The sequence below is a fragment of the Suncus etruscus genome, chromosome 13, assembly GCF_024139225.1.
Source record: "Suncus etruscus isolate mSunEtr1 chromosome 13, mSunEtr1.pri.cur, whole genome shotgun sequence".
Taxonomy (NCBI): domain Eukaryota; kingdom Metazoa; phylum Chordata; class Mammalia; order Eulipotyphla; family Soricidae; genus Suncus; species Suncus etruscus.
In genome coordinates this window covers 16190001-16209719 of record NC_064860.1, presented here as the reverse complement: position 1 = coordinate 16209719, position 19719 = coordinate 16190001, and the positions used below count along the sequence as shown (strand labels likewise).

The 19719-nt window shown below is 42.2% G+C and overlaps 1 protein-coding gene across 4 annotated transcripts in view; it reads left to right on the top strand.

Annotated features, from left to right (window-relative positions):
* The first annotated feature begins 366 nt into the window (after positions 1–366).
* TFDP2 (transcription factor Dp-2) overlaps positions 367–19719 on the top strand; it is a 161630-nt gene continuing 142277 nt past the window's right edge. For all 4 annotated transcript variants that reach the window (XM_049785344.1, XM_049785343.1, XM_049785342.1 and 1 more), the window contains exon 1: positions 367–585. The gene's annotated coding sequence lies outside the window, so the exon portion shown is untranslated. The remainder of the gene's footprint in view (positions 586–19719) is intronic.

Here is a 19719-nt window from a genome sequence, read left to right as displayed (position 1 = left end):
AAGGGAGAGGAAAGGGCGTGCCGTACACAGTTTAGGCCTCAAGCCTGCAGCCCGCCCGGGAGGCGGCGGATGAGCGTCGGGGAACGCCGATGCCCACCAGGCCTCTCCTCTCCGCTAGGCGCCTGGATGGCCGGTGCAAGGACGCCCGCAGTCGCCCCTTCCCCACGCGGGCCCCTTCCCGGAGCCTCCGCGGGAAGCCTCAGGGGGCGGGGTTTGTTTACTCGCGGCACGCACCGCGGCTGGACCAATCGGCGCGAAGAAACGCCTGACATCACCCGGGAACGGACCAATCGCGTCTCGCCGTGCTGCTCCGCCCCCAAAAGCGAGCACCCGGGAGCTGAGCGGGGCCGCGTCGGGGCTCTAAACTAGGGCGGACCCGGGACGGACGATCCGGGTTGCGACGCCGCGCCGGGGCTGGGTGCGTGGGACACCCCCGGCTCTGCTGCTCCGGAAGGCGCTTGGAGGGCGCGCGCCTGGCTTGAGCCGGCGGCCCCGGAGCCTCTCTTTGACTCGGTGCACTGGGGATCGGGCGCCAAAGGACCGCCCCGCGCGCGTGGCCGCCTCGTCCTCTGCAGCCGAGCGGCGGTAAGGGCCACGGGACGCGGGGTGCAGGGCGCAGGGCGCAGGGGACCTCCCCAAATGACAGTCGCTCCGATTCCATCGCTAGACAGGACCCCCCCCCCAAACGTGGCACCCCGGAGTCAGGCCTCGTGCAAAGGCGGGCCGGGGCGACCGTGCATGCTCCCCTCTCCTCCCCGGCCTCGCTGAGGGTGCAAAAGGGCCTGGGAGCCGGACCCCTCAAGCCCCGCTCTGCCCCTCTTTGCTGCAAAATCTTCAGACTTAGCGCTCCGGGACAGCCCCCCTTGGGCCCTGCAGCAAGAGGGGAGCTGTCTTGGGGTTGCCCCTGCAGAGGTTGGGCTCGACCCACCGCATGCTCCAGCGAACATAGTCTAGGACTTTTTGGGGGTCTCACCCAGAGGCGTCCAGGGAACCCTGAGCTGCCTCTTTATGCTATTGGGGGGGCCTCTGTAAAGTCGTAGTCTCAGAGCATTAGGTGGTCCTGGTTTAGCCTCTGTAAAAATTGCAGATCTGGCCCTGGGGTGGTCTTGCTTGGGTCCCTTTGAAGTGGCAGGCCCAGATTTTTTGAGGGGGAGCTGGGCTGGGTCGCAACTCTGCACCCTAGCTGGGGACCAAGCTTGGCCAGCCTAGGAGAACCTTGGAGGAAGGGGGGGGCCCATCTCATGCTGCTCCCCTTTTTTGCAGCTGGTTCAGTCAACAGTCAACTCGTCTCATCCTCCATCATTGCCTCTGACAACTCTTGCCTCTGAGCTTTCTTCTGCTCCTTTCTAGTTTAGTCTCCCCTCCTTTCCTTTCTCCCCCAAGTCTCAGTTTTGTGTGCTTTGTATTCATACTCTTCTTCCCGCCCCCCCCCTGTTTTTTTTTTTTTTTATGGGGGGAGCTGGATTTGGGGGCACTCCAGCTGCCCAGGAACGCTTCCTGACATTTCTCAAGCATGACCCCTGGTGGTGATGGGGGTTCCACTTATGGTTCCAAGGATCAAACATAGGCTTCTGCATGCAAACCACGTGCTCAGGCCCTGTAAGCCATCTATCTTATCTCCCAGCCCTCTTTTCTTTTCTAGTAATACTTGAAATAATAGGGTTGAAGTTGTTTGCTTGTCTTTTAGACTGTCTAATAATGATACCGTCTCTCTGTGCGAGATGAGGCATGCAATAATGTAGCTAGTTGATCTTATATTTTATCCTGCCTTTCCGTAGCAGAGGTCAGGCCCTGATCTGCTGAAAATGTGATCTCGCTTACGTTGCTGTAACAAATCTCTCATGTATGTGTTCCCTGCTACAGTAGCACCGAGGAGAAAAATCAGATTCTGGGTCCTGGATTTCTGTGGGCTTGTGTGCTGACATCCAGAGTGTTTGTTCTGTAGTAGAACATCTTGTGCCGGGAACTGGAGGCTAGTCTTAGGGTAGGACGTGGTACTTGTGGCACATTCTGCCAGTACAGCTGTAATTTCAGCAATGTGACACTTCTGGGTGTGAATTAAGGCCCAAGACTGAGTAAACTCATGCTTTCGGTTCTCTGACTCTTTAAGTCGTTTCAGAGCGAAACAGGACATTTTCAAGTGTGTCATATTACTGTTTGACTTTTCCCCTACGCATCAATGTGTGTCCAGCTGGCACCAACAGGGCTGCTGGTCTTGAAGCCAGAGTACTTGGTTGTCTGAGCCACATGCTTGGGACAACTTGAACTTGGAGTTCAGAGGCTTATCCTTCATGGGCCAAGCAAGCATTTGTTTGTGGATGAAAAGGTGACACTAGGCTGAGAGATAGAACAGCAGACAGAGCATTTGTCTTGCACGAAGCGGATCAGGATTTGATTCTGGCATCCCCTGAGAACTGCCAGAGTGATCCCTGAGTGTAGAGTCAGGACAAAGTCTTGAGCACCACCTCGTAGGTGCTCAGAAACACAAAAAAGAAAATAAAAAAAAATAAAAAAAGAAGGAAAGCCCTACACTAGCATGGAATTCAAAGACTACTCTTTGGGTTGCTGAGGACCCCTAGAGCCATACCCCCCAAATGTTCTACCACTTGAGTTTATCTCCAGATTGTAACCTTAGCTTTTTTAGTGAAGAATTGTGAGGGGCCAGAGTGATAGTACAGGATGGGTAGGATGTTTGCTTTGTACCAGGCAAACTCTGGTTCTATACCTAGCATCCATATGGTCCCCTACACTTCAGAAGTGATTCCTGAGTGCACATCCAGGAGTAAAACCTGATCATTGCAAGGTGTGTAAGCCCATAAATATAAACAAAAAAGTTGAATTCTGAGCCTACTTTGCCCTCACCCCCCAAAGCAATTGATAGGAAGGATGGCTTTGTTTTCTTGCAGATAGTATGTTTTATACTTATGGGAATTATTTTTAGTAGCACAGTTATTTATATTAATTTTACCATCTTTTGTTGGTGGTGTGGGGACCACATTTGGGGTTTAGGACCTGGGCTACCAGATGGAACCCAAGGCCTCACATGTGAGGTATGTGCTTTGTCCATTGGGCCTCATCACCAACCCCTATTTCACCATCTGTAAAGCCTTTTAGTTATATGCGAGTCTTAGAACACAGAAAGTCTTTGTGCATGGTTTAGAAACAGAATATCAAGTTAAATGCATGGCAGTGAATTAGAATATTTTGATTTTCTTGGACTGCAATTTTTAACAGTTAACCAGGAATAATGAATGGAAAGGGAGAATTTAAGAGTGTTTTGTGGGCCGGAGTGGTGGAGCAAAGCGGTAAGTCATCTGCCTTACGCCTGCTAGCTTAGGACGGACTGCGGTTCGATCCCCTGGTGTCCTATATGGTCCCCCAAGCCAGGAGTGATTTCTGAGCACATAGCGAGGAGTAACTCCTAAGTGTCACTGGTTGTGGCCGAAAACCCAAAAAACAAAACAAAACAAAAAAAGAGTGTTTTGTTTTGTTTTTGTTTTTGTGTCATGCCTGTTGATGCTCAGGGGTTACTCCTGGCTCTGGGCTCAGGAATTACTCTGGTGGTGATGGAAAACTTTAGAGAATGTTGGGGTGGGGGTGGGGGAATCAAACACAGGTCAGCCCTGTGCAGAGCAACTCTCTTCATATTGTGCTATCTGTGTCCCTATAGATACTATTTTAAAGCAAAGTGGGTAGCAAACATCAGGCCTAGTTTTGTCAAAGACTCAGCACAAGTGTCCCCAATCCTCTAAGTACTATTTGGGAGTCCCTACCCCAAAATAAATCAAGTAAAAATTTTTTATTTGAAGATTAAATATTATATATTGACTATTATCTACTTTTTTCTCTTCAAACTTCAGTATGATTTCAGAATCAGACAGCAGGCCCTACCACCTCTGAGCTTCTTCATAGTCTCTTTCCATTGGCCCTTGAACCACTTTTTTTTTCTTCTGTCATTCCTACTTAAAACTCCAACTTTGTTGTATTTATCCCAATGGCATGCAGAGGACACAAAGCATAGGACTAAATGGGTTTGGATTTTTATTTGTTTGATTAGTTGGTTTTTTTTTTTTTTTAGCTCATAGGATTTTATAATGAGTTATAATGAGTAATAAATAGACTCACTTTAGACTTAAATTCTTTCCATTTCAATCTGGGATACATGACTCCAAGGGAGAGGCATGTCCTTTAAACATAGGTTTATTAAACCTTGGTCATTTTGTGCCAAATTTTGTGCACTTGTATTTTTTTTATCTGGAGGGAAGATTATTTCACAATTTCAGAGGTATTTGATATTTGGCGGTAAGATATTTGGACAATACCGGTGAAAATTTCTTTCTATTTCTACTAAAGTCATTTCTTCAGTGGATCATGTTTTGTTTCTTCTACATACACTTGGATTTCCAAGTATGTGAAATTACTTATTAGGTTTCATGGATTCTTTTCTTCTCTAGATGAAAAAAAATCTTTGAAGGTACGTTTGCTATTCTGATTGTGTTGTTGGCTTATCTTGTGATTTGTTTCTTTTCATTCATATTCTTTTTAATGTATGGAACCCAGTTAGCTATTAAGCAGTAGAGAGAATTGCTAGTTACTTCTCCAGTTTTAAAATATGTACTTTATCGGTAGATTTGCTTCTCTGGCAATGACACGATACTGTTAATTCATAAATGTGTAGTGGTTAGGAACAAATCTGGGGCCAGAAATATAGTACAGTGAAGAAGGCATTTGCCTTGCATGTAGCTGTCGCAGTTCACTTGTGTTCCTTGAATGCCACCAGGAGAGATTCTTAAGCATAGAATCTGTAGTAAGCTCGTGTCCCACCCCCAACCTCTCCAAAAAAAAAAAAAAAAGGCAGCTCTGGGCCCCTGTACCTGGGTTTAAATTCTGGCAATACAGTTTATTTGCTTGGCTACTTTAAGTAAGTAAATGTAAACTTATAGAAGGGACTCAGTTTTTTCATCTGAAAAATGAGTTTTATAATAGTCTATCTCTTATAGGCTTGCCACAGGATTAAATTAAAGCATATATGTAAAGCATTTGGAAAACGGCCCTGGTATTTACATGTTATATCCTAATTATTCATTCATTGTATACATAGAATTTATTCAGTTTTATTTGCTTATCTCTAGATTTTATATGAGTTTGATAATATTGACACTGCCTTCCTAAAGAAATTTTATTATAGGATATTCTAGGCAAAGCTAAAAGTAGAGATCTTGCCTGATGGAGATTTCTCACTGTTGCCTTACCATTTGCACCACCGCTCCTGCCCCAATTATAGTTGTTTTTAAGTTTCGTCAAATTGTGAAATGATTAGGCTAGGAAGGTGGTCCAGAGGGCTGGAGTGTATATGCTGAACCCCGAGGTTTCATTCCTGTATACCTGGCTAAGTACTATAGGGAAGCACCATGAAGTGTGGACTCCTTGTCCTTGAACTGTAAAATAGTACACTTCCGCCATGAATAAACATTATGTCTTTCCAAACTATCAAAATGTTTAATTAGGGGTTGGAGGGATAGCATGGAGGTAGGGCATTTGCCTTGCATTCAGAAGGACGGTGGTTCGATTCCCAGCATCCCATATGGTCCCCTGAGCCTGCCAGGAGCAATTTCTGAGCATAGAGCCAGGAGTAACCCCTGAGCACTGTCGGGTGAGACCCAAACCCTCCCCCCTCAAAATGTGTAAAATGTTTAATTAACATTGGAAATATGAATTTCTATAGGTAATCCAAGAGTAGCCAATGAAAAAAATTAATTTCTATTGGGCCAGAGAGATAGTACAGTGGGCATGGTTTTTGCCTTGTATGCAAGTGACCCAGGTTCCATTCTGGCACTGCATATGGTCCTGGTAGTGGCCTCTGACCACAGAGCCAGTAGTAAGATCTGAGCTATTAACTTTTCTTTTTTTTTTTTTTTGTTTTGTTTTCCTTTATTTAAACATCTTGATTACATATATGATTGTGATTAGGTTTCAGTCATGTAAAGAACACCCCCTTCACTAGTGCAACATTCCCACCACCAATGTCCCAAATCTCCCTCCATCCCACCCCACCCCCACCTGTACTCCAGACAGGCTTTCCAATTCCCTCATTCATTCACATGCTTATGGTAGTTCTCTGTGTAGTTATTTCTATAACTGCACTCACCACTCTTTATGGTGAGCTTCATAAAGTGAGCTGGAAGTTCCAGCCCTCCTCTCATTGTCTCTGAGGATTGTTGCAAAAATGACTTTTATTTTTCTTAAAACCCATAGATGAGTGAGACTATTTTGCGTCTCTCTCTCTCTCTCTCTCTCTCTCTCTCTCTCTCTCTCTCTCTCTCTCTCTCTCTCTCTCTCTCTCTCTCTCCCTCCCTCTGACTTATTTCACTCAGCATGATAGATTCCATGTACATTCATGTATAGGAAAATTTATTAACTTTTCTTTAATGGCATCCTTGGAAATTATGGTGGCGTTCTGAAATTACTACCTGGAAAACAAGAATTTACTACTAAGAGAGCAAGGGTGAGAACGAGTGATAAGCAATTGCTATAAGAACATAAACATCTAACAAATGTTGGTCAATAAAATGATTTCTGGGTTGATGGAAGTTTGAAAAACCTGTCAGATCGGAGCCAGAGCAGTGGCACAAACAGTAAGGCGTCTGTCTGCCTTGCATGCGCTAGACTAGGACGGACCGAGATTCGATCCCCTGGAGTCCTGTATGGTCCCCCAACCCAGAAGCGATTTTTGAGCGCAAGGCCAGGAATCACCAGGTGTGGCTGAAAAACAAAAAAATCAAAAAACAAAAACAAACTATCAGATAATCCTATTCTAATTGGTACTTTTTGTTTGTTTGATTCTGGGCCATACCCAGGAGTGCTCAGGATTTACTCCTGGCTCTGCTCTCAGAAATTATTCCTGATGGTGCCCAGAGACCATATGGCATGTTGAGGATTGAACTAGGGTCAGCTATGTCCAAGGCAAATGCCCTACCCACTGTATTATTGCTTTATCCTCAAATTAGTACTTTAAACTTAAACTCTTCTCAAGTAGAAAAAAATCTGAAGAGCATAATGGTGACTACCATTTTTACTTTTTTTTTTTTTTTGGTTTTTGGGCCACACCCTGTGACGCTCAGGGGTTACTCCTGGCTATGCGCTCAGAAGTTGCTCCTGGCTTCTTGGGGGACCATATGGGACGCCGGGGGATCGAACCGCGGTCCGTCCTAGGCTAGCGCAGGCAAAGCAGGCACCTTACCTCCAGCGCCACCGCCCGGCCCCCATTTTTACTTTTTTGAAAGCCACATCCTGCATACACAGAGCCTTCTGTTCTGTGACCAAATCTAGTGGGGTTCAACTGCTGAGAACCAAACCTTGATTAGCTACATTGCAAAGCAAGTGCCCTACCTATTGTACTATCTCTGTGGCCTCTGTTTCTATACTTTATTTTATTATTTATTTATTTATTGGGGGAGGTTGGACCATGCCTAACAGTGCCCAGGGCTTACTCCTGGTTTTACACTCAGGAATCACTCCTGGCAGTGCTTGGGGGACCATATGAGATGCCACAGAATGAATCAGAATTGGTCGCCTCATGCAAGGCAAGCAACCCTAACTTTTATACTATCTTTCTGGCCCTAGGTAACATATTTTTAAAGTTGAACTAATCAGTATTCAAGGTAAATACAATTCAAGGTAAATGCAATACAGGTATTCCCTAATCTTTCGCTATTATTATTCTATCTGAGGCATTATACCTTATCACTGTTGCTATACAAATAATGTCTAAACACAAATTTGGGGGTGCAAGAGGACCCATGGACCCCTGCCAGCAATTCTCTGGCAACTGGATAGATGGTTCAGTATGAGGGTCAAAGGATGTGGTATTGCTTGCATTTTGGTGCCATGAATTACCCAGGACACCCTACTGTGCTCAGGACCTCTAGGGAAACCAAGAGGCCTTGCTTGACTGTGTGGTGCTGGAGATTGAACTTGGTTCTCTGTATTCAAAGCATGTGCCTTAAACCTTGTACAATCTCTCTGGCCCTATATAAATCTTTTTAAAATTGTTTTTGTTTTAGGGGCAGAGTGATAGTACACCAGGTAGGGTGTTTGCCTTACATGCAAATGGCCTAGGTTCGATCTCTGCATTTCTGCCAGGAGTAATGTCTGAGCACAAAGAGCCAGGAGTACTTCCTGAGAACCCCCCAAAACTCCTGAGAACTCCCCCCCCCAAAAAAAAGATTGTTTTTGGCCAACATTCAGTGGTACTCAGGGCTTACTCCTGGCTCTGTGCTCAGGGACCATTCCGACAGTACTTAGGGGACCATATAGGATGCTGGGATGGCCATGGGCAAGGCAAGCACCCTACCTGCTCTGGCTTCAGATCTTTAAAGAAAATAATTTGGGAACAAGTTACAACAGTGGTAGAAAAATTAATTTAGTAAGGTTTTTTTCAACAGTAGTGTTTTGATCTTACTTGGAAAGCTTTTAAATAGGTGATTTTTCAGATAAACTTTTTATAAGAGAATTATTTTGGCTGGTAAAGCTGTGCATAAGACAGCTTATTTTTGTGCCTAATAAAAACAATTACCATGTGAATTTCTTCATTATAATATGAAAAAAACACGAGGTTATAGATTTCTTCAAGGCTATTCATCGTCATAATAAAAAAATAAAACAACCCTTTAGACTGATCATCTTAGACATTTAAGCTAACTTCATTAAACTTACTTCAGTATTAGAAAAATGAAAAGGTAAAAGGCAGAAAGAATGAGACGGTTTCAGAAATGGTATCAGAATACTCATTATTTAGGCACTATTGTCTTTTTTAATGAAGCACTTAGTAAATCTCTGATAACTGCAACAAATGCTTTTGCTTTAAAACATAAGAAGTCCTTGGTTTCTCTATTAACTATTTTAGATCTTTAATTTCAAAGCTGGAACTCAATGAAACAACTGTCAATGGACAGAATTACTGTGGTTAAAAAATAAAAAAGCAGCTCTATCGATCCTCTCTTGAGCTGGAGGCTAGATCTAGCCGGCATGGGGTTTGGGGAGACCCCATGTGGAAGGCCTTCTCCCTAACATGGGTGCGCTGGGAGCCTTGATAGGCCCCCAGCCTTCCCCTCTTCTGCCCCCGGCCTCCAGGCCTTCTGGGGTTCCAGCCCAGGAGGCCAGAAATGATGGGTCCTAACTTGGGGTGTGCTGAGATTTGCTCGGTTGCACTAAGTTTGTTACTGGCAATTTCTGACCAGTCTACATATGGAAAACCGCGCGGGGGCTAGCACCCACGCGCGCACTGCATGTATTAAGAGTATTCCTTATCCGGGCCCGGAGAGATAGTACAGCGGCGTTTGCCTTGCAAGCAGCCGATCCAGGACCAAAGGTGGTTGGTTCGAATCCCGGTGTCCCATATGGTCCCCTGTACCTGCCAGGAGCTATTTCTGAGCAGACAGCCAGGAGTAACCCCTGAGCACCGCCGGGTGTGACCCAAAAACCGAAAGAAAAAAAAAAGAGTATTTTTTTTTTTACTCATTTTTACTCCTTAACTCTTTTACCCCCCCAAACATCACTAACCCACATTACTCTTTTTTTTTTTTTTTTTTTTTTTTTTTTTTTTTTTTTTTCACATTACTCTTTTTATCTTCAGTACTGCTCAATCCTAATCACAGACCAAAGCCGTGCATTGTGTGTAACAACCCCAAACTGTTTCAAGAGACATAAAATGGACACCTATTTCTTTAGAATATTTTGTGTTTTTTCTCTGACAGCTGTAAGTCTTACTAAATGTTCTCTTATACAGTGATGATTCTAACCACTTTTTATCTTCTCTTTATGAGCTGTTCAACAAGGAATTTTGGTGAAAGAGTCCCCCAGCTTAATGCTTATGATTGAATCATGTCATGGTGATTGTTGGACTTGTTCTTACGGCCCCCATATGCGCCAATAACGCCACTTGGCATTGCTCCTTTTTTGCATAGGCACATTAAAATGGGAAAATACTTTACATACAAATAAGATCCTATCTAATAGAGATTGGAACACACAAATCTTGTAGTGCAAAGGGACCTTACACCCTGAACATTGACATAATGACCTGGCACAGGCCTCAGAAGAAAGGGCATTTTCCATTCACCCCTGAACCAGGGAAGCCATCCACGAAACATCCAGTTTTGTCTATAACATCACCTGGAAGCAATCCTCTACCACGGAAGACCCTACCACTGCTCAGACATCGACCTGCTCAAAAGAGACTTCCCTTAACACTGAGAAGACTTAACAACAACGACTTGCTTACAGGACAGGGCTCCCTGCATTGCCCTTTAATTGTGAGGTGAAACGAGAGGACACTCCACATCCTGACTTCCCTGTAGGATATGCAGATTCCAGGATCTTTAATACAGAAACATGATACCAACAACAGAGACTGTGTGAAAAATAAAAGTGTGTTGGCACTACGGACAATGTCTTGGATTGGACGATCTAGCTTGCCTGGAGCCTAGAGTTGGTCTTATACCAGCAAACTTCAGGGGTAGGGTCTCTTTGTATTTAGGCCAAGGTTATTCCTTTCCATGCCCCTCATATTTTGGTGGGCCTATGCAAACAACAATTGCCACTCTAACACCGTTTTTACTGTGCTCCTTTGACTCTAATCCTTAAAAAAAAAAAAAAAAAACACTTAAAATTTGAGGTTAACTTAAGCTAATATGCATGTACATGGAAATGTAAAAAATACTATGCCTCTAATGTTTAAAGAGTTACGTAAGTTTTATGGCTTTAGATTGCCTTGTGTGCTGTTAAGAAATATTATAATGTGTTACAATCTGGTGACTTGAGGGACAAAGTAATTGTACATGGATTCTGTTTTATTTATCTTTTTTTAAATTATCTTTATTTAAACACCGTGATTATAAATATAATTGTAGTTGTATTACAGTCATGTAAAGAACACCCCCCTTCACCAGTGCAGGATTCCCACCATCAATTTCCCAGATCTACCTACTCCCCACCCCACCCACACCTATACTCGAGACAGTCTTTCTTTTTCCCTCATTCATTCACATTGTTATGATAGTTTTCAGTGTAGTTATTTCTCTAACTGCACTTATCACTCTATGTGGTGAACTTCATGTCATTAGCTGCACCTACATGGGAGGATGGGGGGAAGTAAGGGTTGGGACTGAGGCAGTAAAATATTAGACATGAGCTTTGTAGGGCAGTATCAAGATCCCAATAAAAGATGGATATTATGGATATATAGAATATATGCACACAATACTATCAATATGAAAACAAAGAGAAAAAATTTCCACTGACTGTCCCAACATAAACCAGTGCTAGAACAGCCTGCCCTCCTCCCAGAGCGCATTCCCATTCTATTTTATTTATCTTAATGTTCTTTGGCTGAAAGTTCAAAGTTAAGATATCAACAAGGGGACTTTTTCTGAGAATTATGTTATGAGTGATTGTCTTTCCACTGTAACTTTACCTTGTCCTCTTTCTTTGCATCTTTGTTCTCATAATTAAAAAAATAAAAAAATAAAAAAGCCGTAAAAAATATGATCCAAGTAAAATTTAATATTGAAGTTCTAGAGAGATAATATAGTGGGAAGAATGCTTGCCTTGCATACAGCTAACCTGGGCTCTTTCTCTATGCCATATATGGTTTTCTGAGCATCATCAGAAGTGATCTCTGAGCATAGATCCATAAGTAATCCCTGAAGTTCCAAAAGCCAAAAAAAAAAATTCAATATTGAAATTCATTCTACACTATCTGTACTTCAGCTGAGAAAATGCAATAGCATACTTTTTCATTATGGATGCCAGTATTTAGTTTGGTGATAGGATACACATTTTTTTTAAATTGAATTTTAGAATGATTTTAGTCTTTCTGTGGAAGCAACCTCTTTTAGAGACCAAAGAAAACAAGCGGAGTTACTAACTTAATTAGTAAACCAGTTAATTGCATGTAAAGCAGCTGCTTTACATGTTCTTTAATATCAATGAACACTCTGAAATAACTAAAAAAAAAAAAGTACTCTCTCCACCCAATTCAGATGATTCACTTTTATGTTACTCTATGAAAGTCAGTAATGCTCTTGGAATTATTCTGGACTATGGAAGGCAGCAATTTTCTTGAGAGGTGAGGGTTTGGGGCCACACCTGACAAAGTTCAGGGGTTACTCCAGCTTATGCACTCAAGAATTACTCCTAAAAAAAAAAAAAAAAAAAAAAAAAAGAATTACTCCTGGACCATATGGGATGCTGTGGATCAAACAGATCGGCCTCATGCAGTGCTTATCAGTTATTTTCTATCATGCCTCTATGCCCCCTGTGTGACTGTAAATAGTATCTTTATTTAAAAAAACTTTAACCTGCAAAACAAAAATATGTAAAATAATTTGAGCTGATTTTCTAATCAGAGGTGATGTCTGGATTCATGGCTACAATGAGCACGTTTTGCAAGGCATAGCTTTTCGAAGCGGGGTTTGAAGCAGGACACACCAACTCTCAGCTCCAGAGACATACAGAGACATAAACACGGGGCTTAGCTTGTTATGACAGTGTTTGCCAAGGTCAAATGCACTCCCCTTTACAGAGCCTTGAGCACCTCCTGGGGGGGGGCGCACCCCACTATTTGAAAAGCACTGGCCTCATGCAAGCAAGCACCCTACCTGCTGTACTATCTCGCCCACCACTGAAGACAGCAATTTGAGAAACATGTTACAAGTTACTAGTTTTCTGAACTAGTGGAACTTATGCTCTAGGGAAAGGGCTTGAGACAATTGAATTTCTTGTCTTGACATTAAAAACAAAATCATGAATTTGAGAAATTGAACTAGTAAAAGAAAGCTGGGGAAACTATTGCTAAGGAAGAGTTTTTTAGGAAGAGCCATTACATACAGTATCCTCGTCAGTGTGAGAAAATCAGAGATGAGAGAGATCACCGACAGCAAATAAAGGAGAGTTTCTGTTAATAGAAGCATCTTCCTGGGGCCAGAGAAATAGAATGAGGTGGGGTGTTTGCCTTGCATGCAGAAGGATGGTGGTTCGAATCCTGGCATCCTATATGGTCCCCCCGAGCCTGCCAGGAGTGATTTCTGAGCGTAGAATGGGAGTAACCCCTAAGCGCTGCCGGGTGTGGAACCCCCCCCCCCAAATAAAAACAAAAAAAGAAGCAGCTTTCTGGAAAAGTGGAGTCCTGTTGACCAGGTTATTCTTTGGTAACCTGCAAAATTTTAAAGACTACAGCACTTTTTCTAAGTAAATGAGAAATACAGTAAGAATAAAGCAAGAAACAGGTCTGTAATTGGAGAATTGTATTCATTATGCATTGCTTGGTGTGTGTGTGTGTGTGTGTGTGTGTGTGTGTGTGTGTGTGTGTAGTTTGTTATGATGGATTTTAATGGCTAACTTGCTCTCAATATCTCTTTATGAGAAAGATCTTATTTAATCTCTCCTCAAAGCATTTGAGGCCCATCTCCCTGCTTCCCATGCAAATATAAGGATCAGCAACACTGGGATTCAAATGAGAAGAATGTATTTGTCACAGCAACCAACAAATCTTTCCAACTGAAGTACTGGAAAGACAGTACAGCAATTTAGGGCTCTTACCTTTTACTTGGCCAACCTGGGCTTAACACTTCCCCCACCCCCAGCAACTCCCAGCCCCACTGATGTGATCTCTGAGTAGAGAGCCCAGAATAAGCCCTGAGCACAGCTAGAGTCTGGACCCAAAATCAAAGGAAAAAAAAAATATATTTATAACTGGGGCCAGAGATACAGTATAGGGGTTAAGGCACTTACCTTGTATGCTACTGACCCAGACTAGATCCTTGATGCCATTTATGGTTTCCCAAACACAGCAAGAGTGACTCCTGAGCACAACCAGGTGTGACTTTTATCACCACCCCACACCCCGGACACCAACTCTAATCAAGTCTTTGTACCTCTTCTTAAATTCTCCTAGTAGGATTTTAGGTCAGTCACTGCTGTTGTTTATAATAATAGATTTTTATGTTATAATAATTATAAGAATGATTATTATATGATTATATTATTATTAAATTATATATTTTTGTTGTTATGTGGAACCCAGGGCCTTCTACATGCCAGACTACGACTCTTCTACTGAACCACATCCCCAAGCCAAGTTTGAGGGTTTTTTTTGGGGGGGGGCGCCACACCCATTTTATGCTCAGGGGTTACTCCTGGCTAAGTGCTCAGAAATTGCCATTGGCTTGGGGGGACACCATATGGGACGTTGGGGGATCGAACCTCAGTCCTTCCTTGGCTAGCGCTTGCAAGGCAGACACCTTACCTCTAGCGCCACCTCACCGGTCCCCCCCCCTTTTTTTTTGTGGGTTGGGGTTTTTTCTTGAGTGCCATGAATTCATTCAAATGTCAGTGGTTAGAAGATTAGCCAATGTTTCGGAGTGATCATTTCAGCTAGTACCACTGTCTCATGCAACTTTCAAAATAGACAGATTCTGTCTTGTTTTCTCCGCTATGGTAAATGCAGCTGGCCGTCCATTCACTGACTATGTATTATGATGATGAGATATGAGATTGGTGAGATGAACTGGTTTTCTATGAATAGAAATAAATAGATGGTTTGAAATATTCATTTTGGGGCAATGTTTTAATCTTATGGTAAGGTCCAGGGTGATGTGATCTATGTCCCTTTGGTCTATTCAGCAACATATAATGTGGGCTGAAAGAAAAAGCAGGTATAAAAAGGTGATATAAGGAGGCTGGAGAGATAGCACAGCAGTATTTGTTTTGCATGCAACTGACCCAGGACAGATGGTGGTTCAAATCCCAGCATCCCATATAGTTCCCTGAGCCTACCAGGGGTGATTTCTGAGTGCTGAGTCATGAGTAACCCCTGAATGCTGGGTGTGACACACACACACACACACACACACACACACACACACACACACACACACACACACACACAGAAAAAGTGATATAAGATGTAAAGTGGTAAAGATAGTCAGAGAGGATGGAGAGCTTGTTCCCCACAGTCAGAACAACAGAACAACAGAAATATAATTGCAGTAATTCTTGTGTTGTTGATCCACCATGATAGTTTAAGGGGCATTAGATAATGCTATTCTGAGTAGGGAGTTAATTGTCCTGTAAACTGTATATGTCCCTGAAAAGTAAGTATATTTAGAGCTAAAAATGATCATACTTTTTCACCGAAGTGGGAGATAAAGTACAATGGGATTTTTTTTCTTGTTTGGACCACACCTGGTGACTCTCAGAAATTGCTTCTGGTTTGGGGGACCATATGGGGAGCCGGGGAATCTAAGCACGGTCTGTTCTAGGTTAGTGCCTGCAATGCAAACATCCTACCACTTGCGCCACCATTCTGGCCCCACAATGGGATTCTTTTTCTCCTCACCTTTCAACTGTAAGAATACAGTTAAAACCTTGAGGGGCTGGAGCAATAGCACAGTGAGTAGTAGGGCGATTGCCTTGTATGCAGCTGACCCAGGTTCCATCCCCAGTACCGTATGGCTTCCTGAGCCTGTCAGGAGTTATTTCTGAACATAGATCCAGGAGTAATCCCTAAGTGCCACCAGATGTGATCCCAAAACGAAACCAAATTAAAAAAACTCTTGATTATACACAGACCCCCACATATTAAAACTCTTGAGTATAAGGCTGGAGGGATAGTACAGGGGTTTAAAGCTCTTGCCTTGCATGCAGCCAAGTGTGCTTTGTACCTAGGTACCAGATATGTTCCCCAGAACACCAACAGGGGTGATCCCTGAGCACCTCAGGTGTGGACCAAATTTAATAATTAATATTTAATCTAATAGTTTGTTGTTGACCGGAAGTCTTACTGCTAAAATGAATAGCCAATTCATGTATATTTTGCATATTATATTTAGTACATACTGTATTCTTAAAAAATAAGTAAAAAAAGAACCATGCTATTAAGGAAATAGGAAGAGAGTTTCATTTTTGGTCCTAGATTGCTTGTATAAATACTTAACGTTTTTGTCCTGTTTGTGGGATGAAGAGATGAAGATTGGTCTCTCAGTACCTAATAGCAATAGTCTAGTTATGACTCAAACGCTGCTATGTTCTGTTTATGGCTAGCATTAGACATCAAAAGTGAAAAAGTAATGTGAAAAGAAATTCATTTTTATTCACAGGTCGAATGATTCATGCATTTGTAGTATTTATTGAGAGACAATAGGCCTGAAAGTTCCAAGTCATATTGTTTTTGTGTTCACAGAATATTGCAGCATATTCTGGCATCTTCACACAGAGCTCAGGCTGCATATTTTTCAGTGTTAGGGAGTGAGAAGCCTCCGAGATATATTAAATTCTTCTTCCTGTTTGTATAAATTCATTCCAGTAACTCAGCCTGGAAAGCAACATTGTGACTCAGATAGGCCTTGAGTGAAAACAGAGAACAGTTTATTCATTGGCCTTGCTAATTTATGTGAAAACTTTTTTCTGATTATTTTTTTTATCATCTTAACTACTTCAAGAACAGAGTGGTTCTCAGCCTACCGAAGAGTTATTTTAGGCTTCCATAACAATAGGCAGCATATAAAGCCTTTCTTCCTATTGTGACTAATAGCAATTTGATGAATTGGGTGCAGTAAATCTCTATTGATCCTAAGTTTCACCAGTCGGTATTTGGTAAAGTAAAATAAAAATAATAAAAATGTTTCCATTTCATATTACTCTCTCAAAGAGCTCTCACTCTTAGCACTTCCTGGGAGGATCTTCTTGTGTTCAATCGTTCTTTCCAAGACATTCCCTTTTTTTTTTTTTTTTTTTTTTTTGGTTTTTGGGCCACACCCGGCGGTGCTCAGGGGTTACTCCTGGCTGTCTGCTCAGAAATAGCTCCTGGCAGGCATGGGGGACCATATGGGACACCGGGATTCGAACCAACCACCTTTGGTCCTGGATCGGCTGCTTGCAAAGCAAACGCCGCTGTGCTATCTCTCCGGGCCCAAGACATTCCCTCTTGCTTCCTCTTATTCTTAGCTCTTAGCTTGCACAAATCCTGCATTTCCTAAAGACAGAACAGATGATCAGGTTAGGAAATAAAGCAAACCACGTGTGCTTTAGGAACTGCTTCTGGGCCTAGTTTCAGGTGTGCCTTGCATTTAAATGTTCACTAAATAATATCAATGTAACCAGCACTCCAGTTTCAGGAACTTAGTACCTTTTCAGCCAGAGAACTCCTGACTTCTGTCAGCATGAATTGGTAAATCCTCCTTTGAACACATCTATTTTATTTTTTTTATTTCTTTTTTGGAGGGTGGCCAGATTGGGCCACGCCTGGCAGTGCTCATGGCTTACTCCAGGCTCTGCTCTCAGGGATCACTCCTGGCCAGAATTGAGGGACCATGTGAGGTGCTGGGGATCCAACCAGGTTGAATGTGTACAAACCAAATGCCTTATCTGCTGTACTCTCTCCAGCCCCTACTTTTTCTTTAGTGCTTATCATTCTTATTTATCAAGAAGAAGACATTTTTTTTTGGTTTTGATGTGCTTTTTTAAATTTTTTTTATTGAATCATTGCAGGGTTAAAAAGTTGTATCTTTTTGATGCTTGAGTTTTGGTTCATACAATGTTCCAAAGCACGTCCCTTCACCAGTATTTATTCCCCCCACCACCACCAATTTACCCGGAGTCCCTCCCCTTCTCCCTCTATGGCAGACACTTTTCTTCTCTCTCAAAAAGGAGGCATTTTTGGGACCGGAGAGATAGCACAGCAGCGTTTGCCTTGCAAGCAGCCGATCCAGAACCAAAGGTGGTTGGTTTGAATCCCGGTGTCCCATATGGTCCCTGTGCCTGCCAGGAGCTATTTCTGAGCAGACAGTCAGGAGTAACCCCTGAGCAACACGTGTGTGCCCCCCCCCAAAAAAAAACAAAAACAAAAAAGGAGGCATTTTTGTTAATCTGCTTTTAAAATTAAGGTAGCAGTAGTATATAAGAATGTCTGGGTAAGGGGGCAAAGAGACTTGTATATCAGACAGGAATTTGTCTTGCGTGCAGCCAATCAGGTTTGATATCCAGCATCCTTTGTGGTATCCTGAGCCCCACCAAAAGTAATCCCTTAGCTCAGAGCCAGGAAGAGGTCTGGCCACACCCACATCACCTGTGTGTGGCCAAAAAAGAAAAAAAAATTAGTATTTTGAATATAAAAATGCAACATATTTATGTATTGGGTTTTTTTTCCCGCTCCTATGTATTGGTTTTTTAACATGCCATTTTACTGTATAGGTTTTTTTCCTAAGGTTTTTTTGGTGGAGTCTTGAGTATAGTATAGCATCATGCCATCTGCAAACAGGGATAGTTTAATTTCTTCTTTCCAATTGGAATTTTATTTTTTTTCCTTGCCTCATTACAGTGACTAGAACTTTTAATACTAGTTTGAATAATGACGGTGAGTGTTGCCTTGCAACTGATCTCAGATATTATTATTAAAAATAAAATTAAGTAAATGGGTAGAACTAACTATCCAAGCCAAAGGCAACAACAGTAAAATCAAGATACCTAAACTTTAACAAACTAAACTTAAATGGGCCTGTTATACTGGCAGACCAGGGGGCAAAAGATGGTGGTATAGGATGCACTCTGGGAAGATTAGTGGAGAGAGGACGACACTGATGGTGAGATTGGCCTTGATTTATTGTGTGTCTGAAACCCAACTATGGAGGTCTTTGTAAATCACAATGGTTTCAATAAAATAATAGTAAAAAAAAGCTTCTAGTTTTTTGCTATTGAGTCTGATGTTAACTGCGGGTTTGTTGTATATGGTCTTTCTCAAGGTACATTCCTTCTGTCCCCTCTTTTTTGAGAGCTTTGTTTTGTTTTGTTTTGGGGCCACATGTAGAGCTTCTCAGCATCATTTTTGGGCTTGGAGGACCATATTAGGTGCCAGGAATTGAACCCAGATTGGCCTGTGCAAGGCAAATGCCCTACCCATTTTACTATCACTCTGGCCCAGCTATTGAATTATTATTTTTTAATCATAAATAGGTATTGATTCTGGTCAAAATCTCTCTCTACATCCAGAAAAGTATCATATGATGTTTTTCCTTTTGTTGATATTATATTATATTAATTTATTCATATATACTGATCTATTCATATATCATTAGGATAAATTCCACTTGGTCTTGATATGTGATTTTTTTCTGTTCATTTATTGAGGTAAGTTCACTGAGATTTTGCTGACATCCATGCAAGTACATTTATTACATTTATTAGGGGTGTTGATCTGTAATTTTTTAGTAGTCTCATCCTTTGGGATTATGGTAATAATATTGGCTTCATATAAACTGTTTAGTAAAATTTCTGTCTTAAATATCCTGGAAGAGCTTAAGAAGGCAAAGTAATGGGCCCGGAGAGATAGCACAGCGGCGTTTGCCTTGCAAGCAGCAGATCCAGGACCAAAGGTGGTTGGTTCGAATCCCTGTGTCCCATAAGGTCCCCCGTGCCCGCCAGGAGCTATTTCTGAGCAGACAGCCAGGAGTAACCCCTGAGCACCGCCTGGTGTGGCCCAAAAACCAAAAAAAAGAAAAAAAAGAAAAAAAAAGAAAGCAAAGTAATAAGTCTTCTTCAGAGGTGGAAGAACTGACTAGAAATCCATGTGGACTTGCTTTTGTTTACAGTTTCAATTTCCTTACTGTTTTTTGCCAGATTCAATCTTAAGATGTGTGACTCTAAAAAATTCATTGATTTCTTCTA